At 32.8% G+C, this 21554-nt stretch overlaps 1 protein-coding gene across 1 annotated transcript in view; it reads left to right on the top strand.

Moving 5' to 3' along the window:
- LOC134746525 (uncharacterized) overlaps window positions 1–21554 on the top strand; it is a 137811-nt gene that overhangs the window by 1768 nt on the left and 114489 nt on the right. The window lies entirely within an intron of this gene.

Here is a 21554-nt window from a genome sequence, read left to right as displayed (position 1 = left end):
TTGTTATTATGACATTATTTTTAATAACCCGCTGTTCTTAAAGTGTAAAATAGTACAGATTCCTTCTGTAATAAGAAACATTGATAAATATGCCAATAGTCTTTAAATAAGTCACAATGATTTGTAAATATTGCATTTAAATATTTGTGATTTTAAGATTTTTAAGTAAGAACATTTCTGCCTACATTTTTTATTATTTACAAACTATATTACTATAGTAAGTGCCGCATGTAATCAATATACATAGACTGGATTGTGTTAATAATATTTTCCCTATATTTTATGGGAAATTTGTAAAATAAATATTATTTTGTAAAATATCCTGTTTTAATTTTTCATCTTACTATAAAACCCATTAAATGACATTTTTAAAGTAACAAACCTCTTTGCTTTACTTTAAAATGTAGGAAAATGAAAACAAAAATAAATGGTTGGATATAACATTAATAAGTAATGCGTATAACACACAAAAATCGATTAAAGAAAACTTTGTAAAATTGAAATTTTGATTAGTAATTAATTATAATACCTATTTAATATAGGTATTATAATTTATCTTATTTAATGCAATCATGTCAAAGAAATTATGTGTCAAATTAGGTATGTAAAGTGAAACAATAATGCCAATAAATATAGAGAAATAATAACGAACAATGTTACCATCGCCACTAAGCTCAAAGAAGTATTGGCATTAGATCCAAAAATAACATGTTTACCTTCCGTCCAGCACTGACAAGGACTAGTTATAACATGTTAAAAATATGGTCAAAAAAGACGATGTCTAGCTGCGTTCAAAATTATCTACGAATTTTTTTAACCATTTTATTTAATAAAGATACTTTTGTAACAAATAACAATTACTACCGCGTGGGTATTTCAATAAATAATCGATTCTGCTAGAAAAAATATTTAACTTCTTCTGTTATTAATAAAATATTTATCTATAATTATTTCAGTACCTATTGAACAGCAACATGAAAATTTCAAAAATATTAAATATTTACTTGCTATTCAGGTAGATACAAAAAAGATAAGGGTATAAGAACAAGATACAGAATAAACTTGTTTAAACAAGAAACTGGAGGAGACAGAGCTGTAGCGCGTTCTAAATCCTAGTTGTTTACAGTCACGACCTGTTTCGATCCAAGCCAAAGGGGTAAGCGGTAGGTATGATTACAGTTTGAGTTACTCAAGTGATTCAGCAATTTCAAAAATAGTGTTAACGATCCAAGTAAATATCTCATAAGAACAAGATTACGTTAGTAAACATTTAAAGTATTAAATCAAATAAGAAAATAATAATGCAGTTGAATTAATTATAAATCCTACCCGATCCCATATTATCTATCTGAATCAAAATAACCTACCTATAAAATCCCAAAAGTACAAACTTGTAGTATTTTAAAACGTTGCTTGTTTCAATTTTTCTAAAACACAACCATACTAAACTAAATGATTATAAAAATCCCTTTCTGCTGAGTTTTTATGAGCTGCGCCACACAATTGTTTGTAGCATTGGCAGTGGACTAGCGAAGTACGACGTTTGAAAGCGAAAACCCATCGTAATCGCGCGATCGTGAAAGAAGAAATCGAAACTATGGTAAGATACTTACTTGCTCGAATGGGTAAAATAAAACTAGTCGGTAAATTCTTTAATTTTCGATTGCTGTTTGTATTAGTGTACTTAATCAGAAATACTCGGTTACACGTCTTCAATAATTAACACATAAAATAGTAAATTATTCCCTTGCATTGTATATTTAGAAAATAAACTTTATTTGTTTCTTCCATAATTATTTAGTAAATGAGCAGACTGAATCCAACATAAGATAGCGTATTAAGTGTAAGTATTATTAAAGCAGTACCTAACGAACTTCACTTCAGAATCAAAAAGCAAAGTTTATCATTTGTGTGGTCCTTTGTGTTTTTAGAAAACATACCAACATTTTATTATGCAACTACTAAAACCGCATTGAATGCATCTGTAGCTTTAAGGTTATTGTATTAAGGTCCATCAAATTTCACTGTGCTACAATGATGGTAAAATAACAGGGAGGTAAGTCACGGTAATGGAAGAGTTGTGATTGTGCCTAATGTCGATTACAATTGAAGTGGAAAAAAGTACGCTCCAATGACTTTAAATATTTTTTATATAACAAAAAAATCCTGATTGCTTTCTGTCATTGAAACTATATTTTTTGGATAAATATATTAGGTAGGTTTATGCAGTTTTTACAAAAAAAACAACACCGATAACTATTTATATACAACCACAACTTCTACCAAACGCTAAACAAATAAGAATGGGCATAATATCCCGCAAGAAAAAATAGCTTACCTAGTGAGAGTAGTAAGAAAAAACTTGGTTAATAATCCGACGCGTAAGCTCAAAAACTCAAAATACAGCCCGAACCGAACCAGAAAAAGTTATAACAATGGGAATGATATACATTATATGGTGTAATTCTTTATTAAATTCTCTTAACGCCAAAAAGTTGAAATATGCACATTAGTACGGCTACCATCAGTTTGGCACTGACATAAACGCCATCGACAACGTAATTTACTTTCTATGCATCTCGCTCGCACTAATATGTGAGTACGAGCGAGATGCATAGAAAGTAAATTACGTTGGCGTTTATGTCAGTGCCAAACTGATGGTACCCGTACAGGTTACATTTGTAATATGTACAAGAAACAAAACGCGATTTTGAATAATCCAATCCCTATGAGTAAAAGGGGGATGAAAGTTTGTGACACAAGCTTTATATTAGGCTAGGAAATAAAAGTACGTAAACAAGAAAAAGAAACTTCATCCCCTAAAGCGGTGAAGAAAGGGTTGAAAATTAGTAGAATATACAACAAAATTAAAATCCACGCGTAACTAAGAAGAGCGGACAACAACTAGGTTTGTATTATTTCAATATGTAGTACCTAATTTGGTCCAGCCAAATGTGACTATACGTGTTAAAGAGATAGGAAAAAGCGTGGCAAGGGGGGAAATGGGGGGAGGCGGTAAAAAAATCGCCTTTCCGATAAATATTTTACAAAAATGAACAGAAAAATTTCAAATAAAATATTGAGTAGGTACAAATATTAAATAACTAGCCTAAGTTAGCTATTCAGTCCGCTTGAAAGTCGTTCCCATTTTATCGCCTTTATAAAGAATTTGTAAATACTGAAACTAGCTAGGTATTTTGTTTCGAACGAATGAACGAGTTTTCAAATAATATTGTCTTCGGTTACCGCGATAGTTACTCATGAAATAAAACTATGAAAAACAAACGCGTATTCAATATACGCGATATAATCCGTTTTCATAGTTTTATTTCATGAGTTTTCAAATGTTAATAGTCCCTTAAAATAAACTTTGTTTCTCAAACGCTGAATTTAGTATGTATTCGTGTTTTTTAACTCCTCAAACAAGCTCATAAAAAAAAAACTATTTCACAACATCTAAACTTTTAAGCTTCTTTGATCCCTTTAGAAAAAAAAAAACAATAAATATTGGAATCACTTTTCTTGTTTTAAAATAAAAAAATAATCCACACACAGGAAAATCGCATCGAAAACTCTACACAAAAGTTCAAATGTAGGAGTAATATTACTAAGTAATTGGTTTTGAGATTTTGAATTCAATAACCCGCTCCGTTATGTCTAGTACTGTACTTACAAACAATATATATACATATGTAAGTTTGTGACCCAAAGACGGACATGTAACGTAAACAAATGAATTTAAAACTTGGGGGCCAATTTTTGGGGGGTAAATGAGAACATTAAAAAATAAAGTTTTTCAAACTATATCGTGTTACATATCAAATGAAAGAGCTCATTGTGAGAATCTCAAATATATTTTCTTTATAATTTTAGGATAAACAAATTAGAAGTTATTCAAGAAAATAGGCAAAAAATGACCATCCCCCCCCCTTTATCTCCGAAACTACTGGGTCTAAAATTAAAAAAAAATACACAAAATAGATCTTTACCTATAAATTACAGGAAAACCTATTAGAAACTGCAATCAAGCGTGAGTCGGACTTAATTACTTAGTTTTTGATCCGACCCCTACGGGTTTTTAAAAGACATTTCACTCACGTTTTACATACAAAATACATTGTTTAAATTGTGTAATGTAACCCTTGGAACGCGAGTCCGACTCGCACTTGGCCGGTTTTTTAGTAAGTTCATAAGAGGAAGCAAGCAAGCTGTTCTTTTCTAATAAACAATAGCTTAGTTTTGGGACTAAATCTAGTTTAAGTCATCAGTCCGTAGTTAGCGATAATAACTACTTACCAACAGCCTCAGTCACGTGGTACAGGTACACCTATGGTACCTACCATTGACCTCAAAACTTCTTAAAACTTTAGAACATCAACAAATCCTTTAATGTATTCCACAGGTGCCCTCCAAAACAGGTGCTCTTTTCAAAGACAGGTCCTGACACGTTCAATATCTTTGTCCCGGTTTGCCTCTATTCCCGATTTGGTTCATTTCGTCTTTTTTCATCCTTTTTTGTCGACGAGGAACGAATGATAATTTATTGCAACGGGCTTTGAATTTTAAAAGCCCTCAAGTTTTATTGCGTTGATTATTTTGAATTCAGATTTTATTGCCGGTAGCGTATTTAAATGAGTTTTTTATCGGACTGAATTCGGTTTAGTTTTCGAAACCTTGTTCCTCTTTTCTACCTTGCTCTTCAAGTTCTAACTGAAAATTCTGTACCTAAACTCAAAACTTATAGTTTTCGAAATATCAAGTAGGTTTTCGAATAAAGATAAACTAGTTAAGAGAGTTGGTACAAATTTAATATTATTTTATGACCATGGTCCATGACACTCATTTTTAGGGTTCCGTAGCCAAATGGCAAAAAACGGAACGGTCTGTCTGTCTGTCCGTCCGTATGTCACTGCCACTTTTTTCCGGAACTATAAGAACTATACTGTTGAAACTTGGTAAGTAGATGTATTCTGTGAAACGCATTAAGATTTTCACACAACAATAGAAAAAAAATACAATAAATTTTGGGGGTTCCCCATATACTTAGAACTGAAACTCAAAAATTTTTTTTTATCAAACCCATACGTGTGGGGCATCTATGGATAGGTCTTCAAAAATGATATTGAGGTTTTTAATATCATTTTTTTTCTAAACTGAATAGTTTGCGCGAGAGACACTTCCAAAGTGGTAAAATGTGTGTCCCCCCAACCCCCAAAAAAAATATATGATGTACATTACCATGCAAACTTCCACCGTAAATTGGTTTGAACGAGATCTAGTAAGTAGTTTTTTTTTAATACGTCATTAAATCGTAAACCGCAATTTACCTTTCATTCAATCAACTCAAACATAAAAGTGGGGCTCCCATATAACAGATGCTTTTTTTGCGTAATGGTAAGGAACCCTCAGTGCGCGAGTCCGACTCGCACTTGGCCGGTTTTATTTATTTATAATTATATTTATACAACGGTCGGTTGTGATTCTGATTACCCTTGTCTGCCATACTGTTTGTTTGTTACACTAGATACTTTTATATTTTTAAGTCAATAGTTTGAAAACTCGTTCTATTAAAACATATTTTATACAAATTTGCAAGTTGTGGTGCTCGTTTATTTCACGTCCTATTAATTTCATAAGGCGATAAGAAGAAACATCTTTATATGTTCTTTGGTTAACCAGTCGTCCGTTAATTCCGTTGACCCTCTCTTTAAGAATATATTTAATATGATTAAAGGGTCAGGGGCGCTTAGTCTCTAATAACTGTAGCTGGAGGGTAACTTTAAAATAATAAAACACCTGTGATTGAGACAACTTGTTATTTTGTAACTGGATATTTGTTAAACTGAATAGACTGAATATTATATACAAAGTGGGGGCCCTTGAGATATTTCATTTCTATACTCGTATACATTTCGACTTATCTACTCGTATTCAGCATTTAATAGAAAGCCCATATTTTGTAAATTGATTTTTATCTAAATAACCTTCTCTAGGTCCTTGCAAGAAATTTCTTCATCACAATCAATATTTCCCTCCTTGCCCGTAGCCTAGGTTTATTATTTTACATTCGATTGGCAACAGAACTAACCTTCGACCCTGAGATAACATCGCATCGTAACTTATTAACCTCCATCATTAGTAAACCACATTCGCTCGTCTGTTCAATAAATATATTCATGTTAAAATGTCAAGGCGCATCATGGTTTTCTATAGAAAACCTACAATTTCTGCTTTGTGATATAAGAAATCTATCTAAATAACCACAACTAAACTTCATATGAACAAAAGATTATTTCTAGCTATTTGGCTCATAACTGTCTGTACACCGAGATATGGTAAGACAGACAAATAATAATAATAATAATAATATTTTCAGCCTATATACGTCCCACTGCTGGGCACAGGCCTCCTCTCATGCGCGAGAGGGTTTGGGCTATAGTCCCACGCTGGCCCAATGCGGGTTGGGGACTTCACATACACCTTTGAATTTCTTCGCAGATGTATGTTTTTTAATACAAAACTTAATTATTTTGTACTGTTTTTACATTTTTTGCTTGTTGACACGTGATTAGAAAGAAAGAAAATACATTTATTGATTACGTTGATTTTATTTAAGATTTATTAGAATGATGTTGGTTTTTGTTTATTTCACACTAGCTTTTGCCCGCGACTTCGTCTGCGTGGACTTAGTAACAGCAGCTAAAGTAAGTATAGCGCCTGGAAAAAATCTCATAGCAATCATTCAATTTGAGCATATTATGCACACAAATTAGCAGGCACTTCATTAATTGAACTTAAACTATCGTGAGACATATTTCAAAATATTTAGATCAAAACGACTAAAAATACAAGTGAGTGAAACCGTTTTGATCTAAATACTTCATTAATTATCAGAATTCCACCCCGCTTTTAACTTTCTTTAGGGATGATTTTCGGGATAAAAACTATCCTATGTCCTTCTCAGGGACTCAACCTATCTCTATGCCAAATTTCATCTAAATCGATTCAGCGGTTTAAGCTTGAAGAGGGAATACACAGACAGAAAGACAGTCTAGAGTGTCTAGACAGACTTTCGCATTTATAATAGTAGTATGGATTATAGCTGTTTAATGATTTTATTATTATCCCTACATTATAGATGTGCAAGGGTAAACCATGGATGCAATAAATAAATTATGAATTATGAATATAAGTTAGCCGAGGACTTGTCCATTTCAAGCCATATTTTTTATTTTTTTATTTCACGTCCCGATACCCTACGTGCTTTATTTTATAATATCTAAATTGTATGTATAATATTAGAGATTCGATGTCATTTGTTTAGGAGTACCTAAAATGATTAAGGAACATTTTGAAACCGCTATCTCCATAACTTCGCACTAGAACTTGGTATTTTAAACTTTCAAACTTTAACATCGAATATCTCAAAACTGTACATTTACATGATGAATTTTCAAAACATCATAGAAAAATAAGTACGAAACTTACGAGTTCTGATTCTTTTTGCATATAAAAGAGCATGTTTTGAACTATATGCTGGTAGCAATAACTCAATACCGACTAAAAAATTTGCCTTTTGATTAAGGATGACACAATATACATCGACAATATTAGTAGGTAGGGTAGAACGGGGCAATTGAAACACGTTATGATTGAAATGTATTATAAATTCAATATACGCGATATAATCCGTTTTCATAGTTTTATTTCATAATTATAATACGCTTAATTAATTAATTAAATTATTAATTATATTACATTTATTAATTTAATCATGCCTTTAAGGGGTATTTAATCTACGCAATATTTTTATTTATAAAAATTACATTCGTTTTAAGACAAAATGTCGGAAAATTTTAAAAAATCCTGAATTTGATGATTTTTAGTATGTGATTTTGGACGTTTTTTTCGGGGTTTGTAATTATTTTATATTTAAAAACTTTATCATAGGTGTATTACAAACAGTGTACCTTTCTGATGTCAGTAAGATTTTTCATATCTCTTGCTGAAAATTATATATTTACATAAATATGATTTAGCCTGTGCAACTTCTAACACTGATTTTTCAGTGAAAATCGATGTTATAATTTTTTTACAATTTTTCCCATACAGCAAACAATTACGTGACACATATATTAATATCTAATATAGTGTTAAAGAAAGTGTTGTGTCTTATCAAGTGACCTATCATTCTGCCTCGTCTATTTTATATGGTTCTCAGCAGGTTTCTCTTCTCTCCCACAATTCGAAGCAAGCCACACACAACAACTGAAAGCGAAAGCAAATGTCGTGTCTTACAGGGACCTAAAGAACCTGGCCGAGGACCGAGAAAACTGGCGCATACTCCACCGACAAGAGCCATGCTCTTAAATTATGAAAAAAAAAAATAATAATAATATCGGGCAAAATGAAAAAATCATGCATTTAAGGGTTAAATCCTGGACCAAAAGCGCTCGAGCGCGCGAGCAACGCGGTAGTGTTGAGGAGCCGTTCAAAAATCTCGCGATATTAAGTCAAGTACACTTTTTCTTATTTTTTTTCAATATGTATTTTGATTACTTGAATTCGTTTGGTGTTTTAACTTTTAACTCCCATTAAACAGCGATGGTGTTGTTTGTAAATAATATTTGACCTTGAAGTAAAACTTGCGATGTCGGGACGGTAGAAACAACGTACTTAGGGACGATTGAAACGCTCCCCGCGTTTCAATCGTCGCCACATATAACCGACTGAAAGTATGGTAGTATATATTTGTATCCTATAGTATTTGTTGTGGTTATGATTGAAACATTGTTATAATTGAAACAAGCTTTAGTATGAACCACAAGTATGCATTTCTGTTACAATTCTTTATCGTAATATCATACTGTTGCAATAAAACTATGTAGTTTGATTAAGCTATATGTATAAGGTAATCGCAACAAAGAAGTTTAAAAGTCTCACAATATTAATTACTTAATTAATCAAGATATTCAGATTCTGATAAATTGTAATTTTTTTTATTAATATGTTTGCGAACTTTAGTTGATCTCGTGGTGGTAGATCTAGTGAGCGTTATTAAAAAAATAAATTAGAAATAATAAAAAATCATTAATTTTGCCGAATATATCATGGTGTTTCAAACGTCCTCACATAGTGTTTCAATTAACACACCTATGTCATTAATTCCTCCCCCACATTCTCTTTGATTCCCTATCATTACATAACCATAGGTGTTAGGGCTTTCAAACAAATTGTATTTAAGAACTAAATAAATAAGGTTTAGTAATATATGCACATACCAGGCCATCAAACATAAATTATTGTTTCAATTGTCCCCAGTCTACCCTACATCGTTAGCGAGCTAATATTATAGTAAGTACAAATTATTACGTATGTATAGGTAAGTACTTACCTGTACTAGTATCCGAAGATGTGTATGACGTTTATTTCCTGGCACATCATTCAACAATTTTATAAGCAGTTATATTTTATAACAAATTTTGTTCCCCTTTCCAGGTTTTAAAATCATAAATTTACTTACCAAGTTTTGATTCTCCAAAGAGGTTATTTGTACAGTAGTGGACACGTGTGATCAATTATATTAAGACAAAGGCACCATTGTGTAAGCTACGGTGACAAGACACAGAGTATGTCGTGAATGTAGATACACCAAATTGACATAGCTACATAAATTCAAGCTAATAGGCTAAGCAATAAGAAGGTATAGAGGTAAATGCTTGGAACACTATTTTTGACTCCATAACTTTGTTTGGACTAAGGAGGTGAACCTATCAAAAGTCCCCGGCCGTAGCCCCTAAGCCGGGGGGAGGGGGGTTTGACTTAACTTAAACTTAACTAAATTAAACTTGTAACAAATTTAATCAGCTTTCGGTTTGCTTAAGTAGTCATATCGCTAAAAGGCAAAGTTTCCAAGATAAAAGATAAATACCAAAAAATGGGACCTTCAATCCACCCTTCCTTCCGGCTCAAGCGGCTCGCTATGGCCGGGGACTTTTGATATGTCACCTCCTAACTAGTCTAAACAAAGTTACGAAGTAAAAAATTGTGTTCCAAGCATTTCCCTCCATAACTTTTTTTGAGCATTCCTTGCCTGACCTATAACTGCGTATGTAGAGAGGCATGCGCGTAGATTAGCAATATTAAAATCGGAACTCAAATAACTATTGAGTTGTAAATAAAACGCAACAAGAATACTAGATGCAATAGGTGCTGCTGCCATAAATGCTAAATAAATATTATAACTACGAAAATAATAATTAATTTTTTTTATCGCGTTTCTCTTTATATAGCTTCCCAAACATACAGATTTTACATACATAATTTAATAATAAATAAAGTATAAGCTTAACAAAACTACGTAAAACTAAAAAAAGGGGAAAGATTTTACATTGTTGGCAGACAGTTAAGTACATATATCTATTCAAATCAAATTGAGTATACAGACACTGACTTCCGACCTAATGTAAAGCCACGAGCAAAAACTATCACTATAGGTAAGTACCAATAAAAGGTAACTTGAATGGAAGTAATAATAAATGTGATTTATTGAGTTGAGAGTTGTTTTAGTTATTTAGCAATCTAAGAATTGATACCACACACCATAATTTTACAGTCTCTGTATTTTAACTGTTCTATGAATGTTATGACTTTCTAAGTTCAGTTCAAGTTTATCTTGCTTGACATAATAATAACGTTACGATACTTTACGGACACCGATATAAAAGCAATTATTATGGCACTTCGTGGGAAATTTATATGGCTCATTGATTCCCGTGTTTAAAGAACAATAATGTAAGTTGGAATAAACAAACTAAACGTAATAAGAACAAAATAATTATGAAATTGTATGTCAGCGTCGTAGAATCCTTTGTGTACTACTTTTAAGTGATAGGTACATCATTTATACCAAAATTTTAGGCTTTAGTATCTACGTACACCAGGAAGATTAAATTTATTAATTTCATAACGCATGATTTTCCACATCACATCACTGGAATATGTAGCCACTCCAAAAATATACTTACATCAATGGCAATTAAATAGTAGAACGGTTCCCTTAGTCACACGTCTTTACCTGTCTATTCGTTTCTCACAAGTATTTGTTTTGCCACGGAAAGCTTTTACTTTAAACTGATTGCAAGCATTTGTATCACACCTACGATTAGGTCTTCTTACTAAATGAAAATGTGTAAATCGACGGATATTTAGTTGATATAGATCTGTCCAACGTCTTCATAGCGAATATAGCGACCAATCAAACCAAACCTTAAAAACCTATTAAAGAATCGTGACCTGTAACAAAATTACGGTTTCTGGGCCCAGGATGAAGGGCCATTAGGAGCAAACTGCACATTCGGAGCAATCAAAAACCGGTCTCAGGTTCGAATATGGATGGACCCATAAAAAATTACGGTAACGGATAAAGGATGGCTTAGTCAAAATTTTGATTTAAAAACGTTTATGAGGAAAAAATATAGAAACTGCGTAAATTGTCTCTTTATAATATAAAAGTGGGTGCATGTTGAGTGACGAGAATTCAATTTTTTGTCGTAGGTATAATATATGTGCATTTTGCAAAGAACATTAATTTATTAAAACGGGTTAGGTACTTTAGTACCTTAGATAGGTTAGTACTTTATGTAGGTACGTAAGTATCCCTATTTAAGTATTTATATACTTATCCCGAAAATCAGTCTCAGCCTGACGAGACTTATCTTTATTTACTAGGACAGCAAAACTATGTTTAGTAGTGTCTTAAAACACTGCCTATTACTACCCTCGTAAGCAGGTTACTAATGTAAATATCCTCATTTTCGGATAGCATAATATTGCGAAAGATAGCAAAAAGGCCGCTTGTTTTAATAGCTCTAGTTTGGCTACCACCAGTTGGCACTGACATAAACGCTATCGAGAATGTAACTTACTTTCTGTGCATCTCGCTCGTACTCGCATATTAGTGCAAGCGAGATGTATAGAAAGTAAATTACGTAGACGTTAGATAGAATATATGTCAGTTTTAACACTGTCAGTGACTCATGGTACGGGTACAGGTTATTTTACTAAGCTAATAGTAACACTACCAACACTACATAATATTTATAATGTATATACTGCCATGGCCCGTGTACCTACGGTAAAGATCATACGAGTACCTAGTAATTAGCATCGAATATGCAAAAGATGACATGGCATTTTGTTTTACTCATCGCTGACGGGCCCACAAATAGTTAAACAAAGCCGAATTTAAGTTTCTCTAAGGAGGAGTGTCAACCGCTGAAAAACTAATAGGTAAGTTTAGTTAATTGCCTAGGTGGATATAAGTAGTTACGTACTGTTTGTGAAAACAAAGTTTTGCACGGAACACTAAAAAGTAACTCGTAATGCCTAACTAAAGAAAAAGCGATAACTTTTAATTTGTTACTGTTAAGCTACCGGGCTTGACTTCAAACGAGTTATCTACCTGAGACCATCGCTTTGGAGATCTGATCTGTGAGACTAAACTACTGACTTGACTTCTTTAATATTTTAAATCACGTCCTTTACTAAACATAGAAACGTGTCATTTATGCATGTAGGTAGATTGTATATTTATTAACTCGACTTAAGTAAGAGGTTTACAGACAAGCTACACAATTGTTCAATATCTGGCCTTTGGTTGCCGCGATTAGACGTTAATCATAATTAATATTAATATAAAATGGGTAATGGGTAACAACGTCACCTCACTAATCATGAGGTGTACCCCGTGACTGAGAGTGATTAAACGAAAAACAAATTAAACTAAAATAATCAAATTCGCTATAATAACTAAAAACACGGAACCCTATATTTGTTAGTCCAATTTACGTTTAAGATGTATGTTAGATAAGCTCGATATTGATGCAGAGAATTCCCGGTGACTTTTTTTTTCATTTTAAAGATCCTACGATGGACCCCTGATGACCTTTTAGAATTAACTAAGTTTATTATCTTATTGTTTTATCTTTGTGATACCTACGTTCTTGTTAAATTAGAGAGAAGAACATAAGGTATGCCAACTAATGTAAGCCAACTGCACATTACGTAGTAAAATGTTAGTGACTTAGGTACTTTATATATAGTATTTTCGAGTATATTCTATTAAATATTACTTTCATGCATTTAGGTCTATATGTAAATATTTTTTGTGATGTCAGTAGGCAATACAACTGGGTAGGTTTGCAACAATAAAGGTATAAAATAAATAGAATAATATTAACAGTTCAATGACCTCTATTACTAAATAGGTACATATATAGGCACAGAATAAATAATAGTATATATAGGTAAATCATTTATTTTGTTGTTACAGGTAAGTGCATGCATATTTCCATACCCGTCATATCTACAAAAGGTAAGTACCTACAATATAAACTATTAAATTCAGCCAAAAAAAATTTATTAAATAAATCAAATAAAACAAACGCAAGATACATCTTCAAAGCTTTGAAATAATGCAGTTGTAGTTATTTTGGCCGCTATATTTTTATGTAACCACACAGTTTAATCACGTTACCATCTTTTGTAACTGAAAAACAAAACTCTACAACTAAAACAAAAAAATCCTAAGATCATTTTTACATTGCCTTTCTAGAATAATTTGACGTTCAAATTTGATCCCTATTTCTTAGTGGTCTTGGTAAAGGTATCTTAAGTGCATAGTAAAGCCATGTTTGTTTTATTTAAAGACGATCGATCATAAAAAGTTTATTAGACGTCAGATTAACTTTCGATCTGAAGTTAGAGGCGTAATGTGACACGACCTTTATCCGACGATCGGTGGTATAATAAGATGATATATGACTGTACGTGTATATATATATATACAGTGTGGAAAAAATGAATGGGCCCTGGAGGGAAAGTTCCTTAAAACCTTAAATTACCTTATTTTAATTAAAGGAAACATTCTTTTATTTTTAAAAAGAAACAAAACTTTATCAAAATTTTAACATTACCATGAACTGTATCGGCTAGTGGAATAAAATAGCTAGTTTTTTTTTAGTCGGTTCGATTCCCGGGCGAGACTAAGCGAATGAAAGACATTTGAATGCAGTTGTTTTTTTTTAAATAAAATAATGTTTCCTTTAAGTAAAATGAGCTAATTAAAGGTACCCATTAATTTTTTCCACACTGTATAATATATATATATATATATATATATATATATATATATATATATGAGTAATTGGGTAGGTAAAGTTTTTTTAAGATAGGCAAATTATATTTTTATCCGATAGTATTCGTCATAACGATCACGGAAATGCAGCTCTTTTATTTTTATATCGTATTATTTATATAAAGATTAAATCTATATTAAATCACATTTACAATCGGGCCGGGTGGGGCGAGTCGTCGTAAGGGAAGAAAACGTACAATAAGCAGTGCCAAGTTGTCGAAAGTAGATTTAATCTTTGTCCAAATACTCGCAGATGTAGTGGGGAATCAGAAGTCCGTGGCTCGTGCTGAGGTCGTCGAAAATCTCAATGATAACCATATGATAACACTAAATCGCAAGGTAACAGAACAGGTTGGGCCGTTATGTCCGTTATTTTTCGGCAATGACAGCTAAGTGACACTGACAGTTGACATCGTTTTTTTTTCTATCTCATCAATTAAATCACGCGCACAGGCATTAGTGCCTGATGTGCTATTAAATTTCACAAACGTCATCACGGTCACGTAAAAAAAATATATTTAATAAATAATACGAAATAAAAATAAAAGAGCTGCTTTTCCGTGATTGTTATGACGAATACTATCGGATAAAAATATAATTTGCCTATCTTCAAAAAACTTTACCTACCCAATTCTTATAGTAATGATAGGTAGTAGTAGAAAATATTTTTTTTTTATTTAGAAATAGGTTACTTTGATTTAAATATAAAAAATAAATTAAAATGATAATTTAGATACATATACATAGGTGTTTCAATTATTATAGTGGTACCTCTACCACTACCACAGTCTAATAATTTTTCACTATAAAATCGATACAAAATTAGCCACTTTGAACGTCCCATTTTTATAGGAAGTTGACTATTATCAGGCACTACTACACTCTCATTAAAAACCCATGCAGAGTTAGATTAGTCAGACTTTACATTGCTACTATTGCTAGCCGATAATAGAACTACAGCTACAAAAAAAAAAATAACCTGAAAAGTCGCGATAAAATTAGCTTTTTACTGCAAGTATTTAGATGAATTCATCAATAAAATTTATAAGCGTTATAACAACTTCGTAGAGCAGCACTTGATTTATAGTTTTAAAATAGAATAAAATAACACCTACAAATCCAGTTATACCTGAGGCATAAAGTAACTAATTCACAAGAATTCGTCTTGGTTCTATATTAACAGCATACAGATCAGATGGGTAAAACACAAAGTACAGATATTAGTTCTTAGATTTAAACCAAAAGCATCACAAAGGCTTCCACGCTTCATTTAGCAAGACTATATCGAATGCATCTTCACTTGCATCCAACCTTAATGGTGCACTCCAACATTGTAATGTCACATGAACTGATAAATTGGCACTCAGCTGAGATTTTGTTACGCTTTTTTAACGTTTGCTGTTAAGAAGAACATGTAATTTATTATTAAAGTGAGTTTATATTGCTAACCTCATAGCATTTAACCAGGCTAGGTAGTAGGTAGTGAAAGTCAAAGGATACAATAGTCTTATTATTTTAGATTGAAAAATCCATTTACGACTGAAATTTTAAAACTGGGAATCTTGTGCACAATGTTAATAAAATTAAGTCGACAATCTTGCAAGAGTTCCACCCCCCAAAAAAGTTGAATAGCGGACCCTGGGCTCCGAAGGCGCAACTAAGGACAAAACCGGGATAAACGCTAATATAAAATTTGAATAGCGGACCCTGGGCTCCGAAGGCGCAACTGAGGACAAAACCGGGATAAACACTAATATAAAATTTGAATAGCGGACCCTAGGCTCCAAAGGCGCAACTAAGGACAAAACCGGGATAAACGCTAATATAAAAGAGAGTTACAAAAAGTGGTTTACCGTATTTGATGAAATAGTTACTCTTAAATGTATGATATGTGTGTTTCTTTATATTATTACAAAATGCACAAGTCGTAAAAAGCAAGGCAGCTAAACTTCGCTTTGTCTTAGCGGTTATCGCGACGCACTTATTACGCGCAGTTAATGGACTCCAATAGTCACGACTGCGATATTTAATGTCAAATAACACTTTGATGAGTGCATAGGTTTTTGTTTAGTCATTTTTGTGATTGACATTTTTACATCAGCCGTTGGCGTGTACGATGAAAGGCGTCAATGGTTGTTTATCGCAATAGCACTTTACGGCGACAAAGTTAGAGGAATAATTCACTAATTCAATTCAATAGTTTATATTAAGAAGAAAACAAATTGTACAACCTATAACACCAAAATAAAGCTATGACAGGATGGTCCCTTTAAACCATTCAGCATGCATTTAAGTAATTTAAAACATTAGTCGATTAACGAACATAAAATGTGGGCACGTGGCCTGGCTCTCGGCTCCTTGAAGATGACGTATGAGGTCGTTAATAGCTGTTATATGGAATAGTAAACATATGGTAAATGTTAAAATATAACGTTCAAAATTAAGAAATCCAGCTTATAAACTTCAAAAAATCATTTTTAATATTCAAAATTTTGTTGTTTGATATTTAAAAATATTTAAAAAGTTGGTGTATTTGTTAACTGATAAAAACTCAAAACTCTAACTGATAAAAAGTTTTTTATACAATAAGGATAACTTCCTTCCGATATTATCAGTATTATCACTAAAAGTGTAATTTTTTTCTTCTTCTTAGGGCTCAATAACTGTCTACAAAATAAACAATTCTTGTTACGACTAGAAAACAATCTAAAACAGTGTCGTCTAGTCTACTACAACTAGTTTGATAATTGATGGGAAACTGCTAGCACTGATTTACTGATTAGTCATTTCGATTTAAAGCAAGCCTCATAAGGAAGAAATATCATTATCATAATAATCATTACGCAGCCTAAAAACAAATTGAAGCATATAATCACCCAAAAATCTGTTGTACATTTCGTCATGCTATCGAACACGCGTTGACACTTGAAACTGGCAATAAGTGCCGCGCGCGCGTCGTCTGCTCAGCATCACTGCGACGGCCATGATGGCGGCAGATTGCGACTAAATTGTTTCTTGATTGTAACATTAATAAGCAGTCTCATTGTATCTATAAATAAGTAAATATTACATATAGGTATATATTAAGCTCTTCTGCTTCCCTATTTCAGTGCGGGCCAATGCCACCGCTATCAGTAAGAATTATTAGTACGTTTAAGTAATGTCATCAATATATTGACAGTGTAGATAAAGGAATTGAATGAAAAATATTTTATGAACAATTTTGAAATCAAACGAAGGAATAACTATATAGTTATGTACCTATATGTCGTTCCTACTGAAAGTGTTTGGAACAAAATGATAGATTAAAATAAGTCCTTAGAAAGTCCCAAAATTATTATATTCGTAGCTATCGAATACATATTTTAAAGCAAAAAACATATATTTTTGTATATATAGAAATTATATTTATTGAACTAAAATAAATTACAGTAAGAATATAAAAACTTAAAGATACTTAAACAATAAACAAATTACAAACTAAATTAAATGGTAATACTAAAAATAAAGTGAAAATAAACTTAAAGATACTTACATAAAAGGACCTTCTAAAATTTGCCCCCTAGGCAAGGTGCCCATCACGCAGGCGGCATTCCCGCGCTGGATTTTGCTATGGCTATTTGCGCGAGAAAGCCGCCCGCGCGAGGGTCACCTGTGGCCTCCTAGATATCCTAGAAGGTTTTTGTATGTATATATAGGTATGTTATTAACCAACATTTATGATATTAAATAATAATCAAAGTCCTTTAATTTTTTACTTTATTTTAAATTTAGTATACTAAATTAGGTAAATGAGTCATTGCTTACTGTACAAGTATAGGTTGTCATCTTTTCTACTATGGATAAAGAGTGATGGTGCTATCAATGGGGTAGTGTAAATTACAGGGGCATTTACCTTATAAACTACACCAAATGTATTTCCCATAGTATTTAAAAACAAATTACTTAGGAATTAGGATGTATTTACGTGATAACAAATTGTCTCTCAACAGGGCCATCTGTTCTTTAAAGTCGCCTATTAATATGTGTGACGCTTCATTAAAATCGGATTAGTAATTTTAGCCCCACGTAACTAAGTGACAGACAGAAAATCTCAGAATTGATAGAAAACGTTCTGTTTTGTAATAGGTAAGTGAGCTATGTGTACGGCTACCATCAGTTGGGCAATGACATAAACGCTAGCGTGAACGTAACTTACTTTCTATGCATCTCGCTCGTACTGACATATTAGTGCGAGGGAGATGTATAGAAAGTAAATTACGTAGACGTTAGAGTATATGTCAGTTTTGACACTGTCAGTGACTCATAGTACGGGCTCTTGTCTCTGAAGTCGTATTATAGAAGTCGATTTAGTGTGACTAAAATCAAATGCGAAAAATGTAGACGAAGTCACAGGCAGAATCTATTATTCTATAAACATGATAGCAGAGTCATATATAGTGAATAAAGAATAGGTATTTACTTATCTCTGCTAATAGTGTTTAAAACCTAGAACGATATGTTTGATTGCCACCGACGTGGTATAAAAAAAAAAAAAAAAAGGTGAAGTCGATTGCCTAAACCTCATCAATTCTCAAAATATGTGTTCTTCGGTAGCTCAACAAATTTTGTTACATGGTTACCAATGTTACCATATCACTAAACTTACCTTACCTGCCTGTATCAAATCCCTATAACAAAGGCTTATATTTGCTGGCATGCATACCGCACTCCTTTACCGGCTTATAACCTATGGCTACAATGATAATAAACACCATAAATAACTTGTTCATATACATCCTGCGTATTATAAGTGGTCAAGAAGAAACTTCCAAATTTACTACCTAACACTTACACTAAATAATGCCCAAAGGACAGGTTGTACAGGTTAAGACCTCGAGTTAAACAGAGACGCGTTGCGGAATAAATCAAGTGTAACTTTAAACTCTGGTGTTACTGGATAGAGTAACATTGTAAGCCCTTAAATGGGAGCTAATGGTGAATACAAAGAAATATAACTTTTACACTAAAGGTTTTTGTTTAAGTATAGAATAGAAATAATGATAGTATGCGAGGATAACATTGTTTTAGACCAAGAATCTTACAGATGTAAATAGTGCATAATTATTTTCCATCGTATTTTCACGGAAACGTACGAACGTGTCTTGCTATTTCAGTCAGTCTCGGTACAAAAAGTACTGAGGTTGACTGAAGTAACATGACAAATACGAACGTTTTCGAGAAATAACGATGGAAAACAATTATGCATTACATCTGTAAGATTCTTGGTCTAAAACGATGTTATCCTCACTCTCGTGATAATCAATCCATCCAAGTACCAGTAGTATTAAGTTAAGTCATCATAATTATGTGGCTACTCTTGGAATAAATATTAATAACAACAGTGAAACGTATTTAAGGTCGCATAACGCGCATCTAGCTTAAAGCAAGCGTTTTAACTTTTGATTTATTCGACCATCGCTTAGCAACGGTAAATCCGTGATCATTTGACACTGCTTAACTTGCTTAAGTATCTACCGTTTTAGTGCACGGTGATAATGGACCATTAGTTAACAGTTTTGTGACATTTGCTTGTTAAATTTATAAATGTGTTTAATGAACGAAAAAATCGAATACAACATATTATGATGGTACTCTAAAGAGCAATGAAAACGAGTTACTTTGTCTTCATTAATTGATCCACTGTTATATCATGCGATAAGCATTCTCAATGCGTCCATTAGTTATACTGTGTCTTGGTAACATACATAGAATAACTATAATACAATAGAATAGAATAGGATTTCATTAAATCAAGTAGGATTTTACAATCTCTTTTCAATCGTCAAAGGTACATTACAAATAAATTAAAAAATAAATAACAGCTTACAAAATACAAAATTCAACAATTATCATTAACTACCAATACGAATACATTTCATAATTCATTAATTTATAGTTAAACTTATTTAATGATTTCTGATCTTACTGAGATAAGATTCACCAAATGGTGTCATATTATATTCGAACTAAGTATTTTAACTCTCTCTTGCGGTTACTCTTGCGAGGCGCTAAGAAATTGGAATCAAAATTATCATAGCCCAGAGTTAAACTCAGGTCCTGCTCACAAAACTAAAATTACCAGCATTACGCAATACCTAAAATAGCTCGCATAGTTATGAACGCTCACCCGACTGAATAGAAATTGTTTTACCTATTAGGAAAATTTATCTCTTTATTCAATACCTATTTACAAGTACAATGAGTACCAAAGTTTTCAATGAGCTCAAAATATTTGGAATATTCTGTACTTGTTAATCACGCATTAGTAAGTTATAGCTAAGTCGTTGTTATTTATTTAATAAATTTTGAATAAACACAAAAATATACTGAAGTAATTTATCGTGAGACTCGGTAAGAATATTTGTACCTACTTTAAAATTAAAGATACTTTATATTCTGCCATTAAAAATAGTTAAGAAAATTAAAAAATAACATTCCATGGAATAAATTAAAGCTAAAGTTGACTTTTGATACATTTCTGGGATCATTTCATCAGGATGACATAGAAAGACAAAGGCGAGCTGCGGTACGGGCGAATATGCTGGCTAGAAGATACGCCAAATGTAGCAACGACGTAAAAAGGCAGCTGTTCCTCAGCTTCTCTACAAGCGTCTACACAGTGGAGCTATGGGCCGACTACACCTGCGCGGCGATCAGAGAATTGCGCTTGCAGTATAACAACGCCTGGCGGGCGCTGTTCCGCTTGCCGCCCTGGTGCAGCGCGAGCGCCATGTTCGCGGAGGGGCGCGCGCCGGGCTGGGCCGCGCTGATACGCGCGAGGAGCGCCACCGCCAGAAAGGCGATCTACGTCTCCTCCAACAAGTTGTTGTCAGCGGTCAGAGAGTGGGACGCCTGTCCGCTGCACGAGCGCTAGAGGGCCTACCACAAGCCTGTCGTATCGGGGTCGGGGTGACCCGAGATGCAGGTCCTACATTATATATATTATTATATAATTCGTTTTAAATGTTTTAACCTCATATGGAAATATTTTCTGAATTAAATAATTTCATTTAATTCATTCATTCATTATTGTTTTGTTATGACGAAATATTATATAATCTATTCCCAATATTAGATTAACTTTCATCGCCACGCTCCGGTTACGGAACCCTCAAAACCGCATAATATTATATTTGCCTCCACCACAGAACCGTTTGCTACTAACTAGAGACGTAGTGACGTCGAGATGTCGATGGAAGAATAAGTTATTTAAAAAGTTGTTAAAATATCATGAACTCATTTATTTATTTTGAATGGATATAAATTTTAGCTTATTTAATTTCATATTATATTTCCGAATACTAGGCTTATACCT

This window comes from Cydia strobilella, chromosome 1 (assembly GCF_947568885.1).
Source record: "Cydia strobilella chromosome 1, ilCydStro3.1, whole genome shotgun sequence".
Classification (NCBI taxonomy): Eukaryota; Metazoa; Arthropoda; class Insecta; order Lepidoptera; family Tortricidae; genus Cydia; species Cydia strobilella.
Note: the sequence above shows the minus strand (reverse complement) of the source record. Positions and strands in the feature narration are given on the sequence as shown.